This window comes from Sinocyclocheilus rhinocerous, unplaced genomic scaffold (assembly GCF_001515625.1).
Source record: "Sinocyclocheilus rhinocerous isolate Xijiao unplaced genomic scaffold, SAMN03320098_v1.1 scaffold839, whole genome shotgun sequence".
NCBI lineage: Eukaryota > Metazoa > Chordata > Actinopteri > Cypriniformes > Cyprinidae > Sinocyclocheilus > Sinocyclocheilus rhinocerous.
The window spans coordinates 1,020,388-1,028,925 of NW_015652287.1; positions in this window are offsets into that span (position 1 = coordinate 1,020,388).

The window sequence follows — 8,538 nt, forward strand, 5'->3', positions numbered from 1 at the left end:
GATCAGCCTTCTCTTTTAGATAGAATAAATCCTTTTGTGGGAGACTTTGAGCTTTGTAACTCTGCAGATCTTATACATGCACAAATAGCTACATAACACACTAAAAATAGAAATCGCATCATATGACTTATTCTCCCGCATCCCGCACACACGAGTCTCTACCCGCATTAGAGACTCGTAAATTAACCAGCATTAATTTGATTCTATTAATGTTATAAGTTCAGATTTACAAAAAATATTTTAACTGCTACTATGAATAAGGAATACTGCTATAAAAAAGCACCTTATTTGTTTAAATATATATAATAAAATATATATATATAAACTTACTCCCAGACGCGTTTTTGGAACCAGCATACCTCAAGTAAGCAAGGTTTGGGTTGATCAACCGAGAGTTCAGGGTATATGCGACGGCAAGTTAACCTTGCTTTATGGAATGTCAGCTTCTCCTCTTTAGTAAGTGCGTTGTGGTGTGTGTTTTGTTTTTGCACAGGCAGTCAGTCAGATACTCTCTGTTAGTAAGCAAGCAAAATGTCAAAGTGTAAAGAAAAGTCAAATCGGCAAGCGGACAGAGGCTTTAGATTGTGTGTTCTTGCCTGTCCTCGTTATCGCACAGGTGGGGATACACACAATCTTTGCATCGTCTGTTTGGGAGCAGAGCATGCATGGTCAGCTCTCGAGGGAGCTGACTGTCCTGATTGTGAGCAGCTCCTGCTGCGTGTGCTCTACTCCCGCCTGGCTCTCTTTGATAAGAGCAGCCAGGTTCGCGATCCTACTGACACTGGTCTCGCTGCTGCTAAGGCACAGCACAGACTGTTGTCATAGGGACTGTAAGTGGATTTAACAGAGGCATCCAAGATGGGCTCTTCCTTATCCAGATCCTCACCCACTAGATCCTCGGCTCTCTTTCAGGGTTCAGAAGCACGCTCTGCGTTTCTGCGTTTTTATCTCTCTTCCTCTGAGGAGGTTGAAGTGGTCTTTTTCCCGATCTCCACACAGAGGTGTCGAGGCTGTGGAATAAACCCTTGTATTGAATGGATTCTCACAGCTGTAAAGAGAGTGAGTGAAGGCCAGTCATTTACAGTCAAACAGTTTCATAGACTGTTTGGTCTGATGGCTGCTGCATCCAGTGTGATACTTTTTGGCCTGCTGTACATGAGATCTTTGCAGCGGTGGCTCAGGATCAAGGTTTTTTTTCCTGAGGGGCAACCCGCTTCATATGATCAAGGTCACATGGCGATGCTTACGTGCCTTAGACATGGGGAGGAAACCTTCGTTCCTGTCTCAATGCCTTGTGTTTTGGGCTCCTCGTCATCGCTTAACGCTAATGACAGACGCTTCCCTCATGGGATGGGCTACGTCTTCTGCTAGTAGCCCCGTTCTGACTGGCCCAAATATTGTTCTCGGACCTTATATCCCTTCTCAATGTCTCTCACTTGAAGATTCCGATCAGGAGGGACCTCTTCTCCTAGGCAGGGGGCTCCATCCTTCATCCATGCCCCAAGTTATGGAAACTGTGGCCGTGGCCTCTGAGGGGGCACGGCTCATAGCTTCCGGCCTCTCAACTGAGTTTGTTGAGACCATACTCCAGTCCAGAGCTCCCGCCATGAGGAAACAGTATGTCCTGGAGTGGAAACTTTTCACTTCTTGGTGCGGACAGCGAATGGAAGACCCAATAAACTGCCCAGCTGGTATAGTTCTGGAGTTTTTGCAAGAGCATTTCTCTGCAGGGTTATTTCCCTCCACTCTGAAGGTGTATGTGGTGGTCATAGCTGCTTACCACGTCCCTCTGGGTGGTCAGTCATTTTGAGGCCTGCATGGCACTCTAAGATACCAACCTGGGACTTGGCAGTGGTTCTGGAGGGCCTCTGCAATGCCCCCTTTGAACCTACTGAGGAAGTTAAGTTCTTGACTTTAAAAACAGTTTTTCTCCTTGCTATTTTCTCCCTTAAGAGAATAGGAGACTTTCAGGCACTCTCAGTCTTGCCTTCATGCCTGGAGTTTGCCCCTGGCATGGTCAGGGCCTTCCTCTACCCTAGATCTGGTTATGGCCATAAAGTGCCCACTAACATGCAAAGCTCCATAGTGCTGCAGTCCTTCTGTCCTCCTCCCTTCCAGGAAGCTGACCAGGAGAACCTAAATGTGCTCTGTCCGGTTTGAGTGTTGGATGCTAATGTCCAAAGAGCTGCCCTGTGGCAGTTGTTTGTCTGCTTTGAGCTGCTGGGCATGAGGGCGTAGAGTATATATTGCTCCAAGGTGCAATTGTTGGTATCCCAAGGCATCTGGAAATGTAGTGGTTACTTCAGGCCCTCATGGAATCTTGTCAATAACACCACATCGTCGAGGTAGACAGTGGAAGATAGTTCCCAGAAATCCCTATAGTACACCTCTAGGGAACCAACGAAACAGAGCGGGCATTACAAGCCTGTTTCGACTGCACTGATTGGAGTGTTTTTGAAGCTGCTGCCACTGATCTGGATGAGCTCACAGATTCTACAACATCATATATCAGTTTATGTGAGTTTAGCCAATTGATCGGGACATCTGAGTGTAACTTCTTTTTTATTTAAAGAGAAATGTTTTATGAGTTAACTTCAGCAAAACTTGCAATTCATGTTTTATTTTCAATGGTTCCAAGAGTTCCTATGATTTGTTGTAGGTGGGGCCTTAATTAGTGGGACACGGAAGGAAAATGTATCGCTTCCCCTTCAAGCGCACGTGCTTAGACGCATGGTGTATGCGAACAGGGAAGCAGAGGTAGTTTTGCTCTCTCATTTTTATCTTGAATTTTCCGTTTCTTTGTGATTGTAATCGATGTATTTGTTAAAGCACTGTTAAGAGTTCCTGTCATAACGTGTATCAGTGTGATCAGCATATTTTCCTCCAATGTGTTGCTTTTAAATACGCTGCGTTTAGCACTTCATTTGCACATGTATTTCTCCATGCAGGGATGAGAGAGTGGGCCTTCCGATGTCTGTCTGTGTATATTAATTTTGCCTCACTACTCTGTTTAAAGGAATAAATTCAGTGTATGCGTCATCCCATTCATGGTGTGATCGTGTTTCTGTGGTGTCCGGAGATTACCATTTGAAGTCTGCTACATCTAACTGGTGCCGTGACCCGGATCCATTGGTCAGCCGCAGCCGATCGCCGGGGTCAAGCAGTGTGCTGTGACATCTTGGTGCTGTACCATGTGACGAAGTGATTTTACTCGGACATTTGCACAAACACGAACTCATATTCTTCGGCAGTGAAGTTCCACATAAACTATAGACTGTGAAACACATTTTACATTCATGTACATTTTAGATATTTGCACATATCGGACATTTGGACTTACATACTTCTGAGAACTGCATTTTTTTTCCGTAGTTATACATTGGCATTTGGGATTTGTACATCTGTGTATTTTGCATATTTACATATCTCTTAGTTTGAGTTGTTTTATTCAAAATTCAAGTTATTGTACCATACAAGATGGCTGAAAGGGGTCAAGATACATCAGATTTATTCACCCCATTAGCTGGAAGGGGTAGAGGTCTATACAGAGTGGGGGAGAGTACAGGAGCCATACTAAAGCTTTTGTTCCCAAGTACTTTGTCAGTACCAAAGCTGAGCCCCCATCCTGAGTTAGCACAGTGAGCCTGCTCGACTCCTTCCGACAGTAGCAAAGTCACACAGCAGTTACGAGAGTTAACTGGGGAGCTGGGTAATCAGATTAGCGAGTCCATAGCCAGCCGCATATTAGCCAGTCAAAATGTTGCCAGCCCGTCACCCACAACTACATCAGGGTTAACCAAGTCAGAGCCCTCGCTTGATTCTTCTAAAGTCAGCTTCATAGTGAGGTCAGATATCAAAGAGCCACCCATGTTCAGAGTCAAGTCAAGTCACCTTTATTTATATAGCGCTTTTAACAATACAGATTGTGTCAAAGCAACTGTACAGCATTAATTTAAAATCATGTGTCAGGCCACTGAGACAGCATGCACATAAAATATTAATGTTTAGAACAGTGCAAATACAGATAGATAACTCCTTCCACAGGGACGTTGAATTGAAGCATGGATTTATTATGACCACCTCTTCAAATATAAGTGGAACAGAGTAAATCTGAAATACGAAAAAATAAGGATCTAAAGAATGTGCATTAAAGATATGTAACAGTTCACTTAAGGGATAACTGCATATACTATACACAATAATAACGCAGATGCATGTAACACTGTACTGAAAATAACCTCTCTAAACATAAAATTTATCCTAAATAACATCACCAATACCAAATATAAGATGATGATAAAGTTCTTGTAAACACGTTAATACTTACAGACAAAGCTTCTTTAAATGATTGCAAAGATGATGAAAAGATTGAAAATAGCTACTTTAACCGTATGACTATCAGCATCAACTGAGTAAAACAAGATGGCTGCTATTAAGGTCAGAGGTTACTGTCAAAACATATAGAATAGCACCACCTAGTGGCTCAAAAATTAAACTAAACTGAAAAGAATACACTAATGCATTTAAAACAATTTACATAATTTAACGCTATGAGAGTAATGTTTTAAATATAACAGTTTGAACATAGAAATAAAAAATGATGGGAGGAAAATATATTTTTAACTATGAAACTAAAACCACCAGTAGGGGTGGTAAATCTTGGTGGTAAGTCTTATTGAAAGAGTCATGGAATCATTCGATTTGTTCAAAAGGACTGATTCATTCAGGAATCAAGCAAGTGATTTTATGAATGTAATTGAATCATTCTCTCAGCTGATTGTTCAAAATGCTGCTTCATTCAGGAACAGGAGTTGAATGAGTTCGGAAGGCGGATTCAAACTCGGGTCAATCGCATCAAAATCTTATCACCAGGTGTCTCAAATAGGCATCTTTTCTAATGATGTCAATCCCAACCAGATTTGCTGTTAGTGTAAATGGACAATCAGTTGTATGGAACCATTTTTGTTGGCGCTACAGAGCAAATCAGACAATACTGTCTAAAGTCACTAAATATTAACTTTTTGTTATGAATTGCAAAAAATCAGCATCACGTTTGCAATTGCGCTAATATTCGACTAAACAGCACTCCTCGATTGATATTGCTTAAGTATACATGAATATAGAAAAACAAGAACTCGTACAAACCTGAGACTGAGAACAACTTATGCTTTTTCAAGGTTAGATGTTCCTTTGAAGCCGAGTGAAGTTTTTTTTTTTTTTTGCAGGTAAACAAAAATTACATTGTACTGTGATGTTCCGTCCTTTTTCACATTTATAAGTAAAATCGTCTTTTTATTTCCATGACAATTACGCGCTTGGCTTTCTGATTTTCTATTGAATTCAAGTGAGTTGTCTCTGCAAGCAGGTTGCTGTTTGAACAGGCTGCACGCGAGTCAGAGTCACCATTTGCCTCACTGATTAAAATTTCCAATCATTTTACATTAATATTAAAATAAAAAAATGACATTAAAATCAAAGTAATCACTTTGGTAAGCTAAAATACTTTTCGGCTGTAACTATAATTTGATTACCACACATTTAAAATGTAACAATAACAAAATACAGTTACTCATATTTTGTATTTTAAATACATAATGATGTTACATGTATTTCGTTACTCTCCAACTCTGGTAATAACCTTATATTTATTTGTCATCACCCTACATCCTAGTACATCCCTACATCTTATTCTATTCTATTCCTATTCTATTTGATCTATATCACACCTGTACATACAAGTTATTTTATTTTTCAATTTATTTTTCAATTTTTGGTTAATTTATATATACACATGTATATTTGTATTCTCATTTTATTTTTTTATTACCTGTGTGTTGTTGTCTATGTGTACTGGAAGCTTGTAGGATTTTTTTTTACCTTGGTAACTGATTAGTTGCACCTGTGTCTAATTTGGTTCCTCATTACCTTTGTGTATTTACTAGTGCTGTGTTCAAAATATCGATACGACGATACGGCTATCGATACAGCTGGCCCTGTATCGATATCGTGGCACGTGTGCAGCAGTGTAGAAAAGTGCGAGGTTTCTAAAAAAGAATGAATAGAGCATAATATATAGGCTACAACAAGATTTAATCTGGCCGCAGAGGAACACAACTGGGATGCCTGATCGCATCTTCGGAAGCGGAGATGCGCAGAAAGTTACAAAAAATGTCGTGCACACGCCACGCGAAACGACGTCGCGCGCACTCAAAGCGAACTTCCGCCAACACCGCGATGACGTCATTTCTCTGCCAATAGTTAGAAATGGCACTATAGTATGCAGTGTTTAATAAACAGCTGTTTTTCTCAATTCTGCTGAGGTGAAATTCAGTGCAGTCATGTATCGTGATACGTATCGTATTGTGGCCTCTGTATCGTGATACGTATCGTATCGTGACTTTGCTGGTGATACACAGCCCTAGTATTTACACCCCTTAGTTTCTTCAGTGCTTGGTTGGTTATTGTCCTAGTTAAACTAGGCTGTTTTATTGTGTTTTAATCCTGTATTACTCCTGATTTTTGTGTCCTGTTTATTATCTTGAATAAAGAAGCTGCACATCCTGCCTCCACTACTCCTTACTACAACGCGACAGAATTACTGAACATACTAATGGATCTAGTAGAGGCATTAACCAGCCTTCATCATAGGGGAATACCTCTGTGGGAATTAGGGGTGTCGAAATTAATTGTTGCATTGATGCATCGCGATGCGGACGTGGTTGATTCTGCATCGATGCAGTAATAGACCATAATCGATTATAGCTTACTGACGTCATTCGCATATGAGCTTGTCACGCGAGTATTAAAAATGCACTCTTTTTTAAATCTGAGCTTGGCTTTTTCCCGCATATTGCACGTGTGCGCGCTAGAGACAATCACGGCGGGCTTCAATGCACAGAATATGCACAGCAAATTTGAAAGTGTTAAATTAACACTCACAGTGAGAAAATTAACACTTTTTCGGGGTTTATATAGGTCCACACTAAATAGAGTTAAACTAACACTTTAAATAGTGTTACTTTTTTTTTTACACTTGCCTAGAGTAAAAACAACACTGTAAGTGTTCACCGTTAACACCATTAGTGTTTTTCCTCCCCCTCATTTACACCAAGTTAGTGTTGAAACTACACTAGGGGTGTCAATATCTTAACACCAAGAGACTCATTTCCACACTAATATAGTGTTCATACAAACCCAGATTAAAGTAATTAAGTGTAATCTGTATTCGACTAAAAATACCTGTGCATTCAGTAAAAAAAATAAATAAATAAAAAAAATAAAATAAAATAAAAAGTCGCCATGCTGTATCAGTTTGAAATTTTATTTTTAACACAGATGTAACAATTACACCAACACAAAAGAAGGTACAATATATTCACCATCATCTGACCCATATAAACACTGCAGATCAAAAGGCCTGAAGAACTTCAAGCTGTTGGCTTTTACAAGTTCACCCAACTCACAGTATCTCTGTACTTTAAAAGCATGATGATGTTCTGAAAAATGTTCTGTGAAAAGTTTGTCGACAATAAAATACACAGTGCTGTCAATGAAAAGTATTTTCCGAACCTGACTGAAAACAGGAATTTCATCCTCAATTTCATTGCATACAACGAGGTCTTGTCTATATTCTGTCCCATCTATTTTGACCCAGTTCATGGAATGCATGCTTGTCTGTATGGGATTCTGTAACATTCCTGCCAACATTTCACCATTGTCAACATCATTCCAACAGAATGTTTTCGTTGGTCCACACTCAACTTGACTCAATGGTGTTGTTTCCCAAAGATAGCCCATTGACATCTGATGACTTTTTGCCAAAGATTTGGTGATGTTTTTGAAATTCTTTAGTGTATTCTTAAAAACTTTATGCTTGGCCTCGAACCTCATGCTCCACATGTGCACTAACGGTTCAATTTTGCTAATACAGGCTGGATAATGAACCATAAAATGGTGTTTGGGGAGCAAGTTTTTGTGTGGATACAACTCTTTAAATAATTCATGGTGCTCAATTATTAAATACTTCAGGTGGACAGTCATGCCTTTAGAAATACAAGGGGAAAACACCAGGTTTAGAATGTGAAGTAAGAGCAGGAGCAAATGCCAATTTTTATCACCCAAGGGTACAATATCACCAAACAGTAATGGAATGTTTTTGATAAGACACAGTGCCTGGATGGAGTTGAGCCCTATGCTATTTCCACTGTGCTCTAGATTAACTTTTGTAGGCCGATTTTTTCTCTCCAAATATCCATAATCAAATGAATATATTCTGGAGAGCAACTCACCACATCTAGAGAGTAGTTGTGGCACACATGAAAATACTGCAGACTATTGAGTGTTGAGTTTCTTTTGAGGCCATGTGTTGACTTGAGTTGAGGGTCAGATTCAAACTCACTGCAGTGCTGTTCATAAATTGTACGATCACGCAAAATAACCCTAAAATCATCCTCGTTGTCCTCGTTGTAGACATCAGCTTTTTCAGTCAAACATAGACGACAGGAGTAATGTCCACTAAATGATTCTGTTGATTCTGTG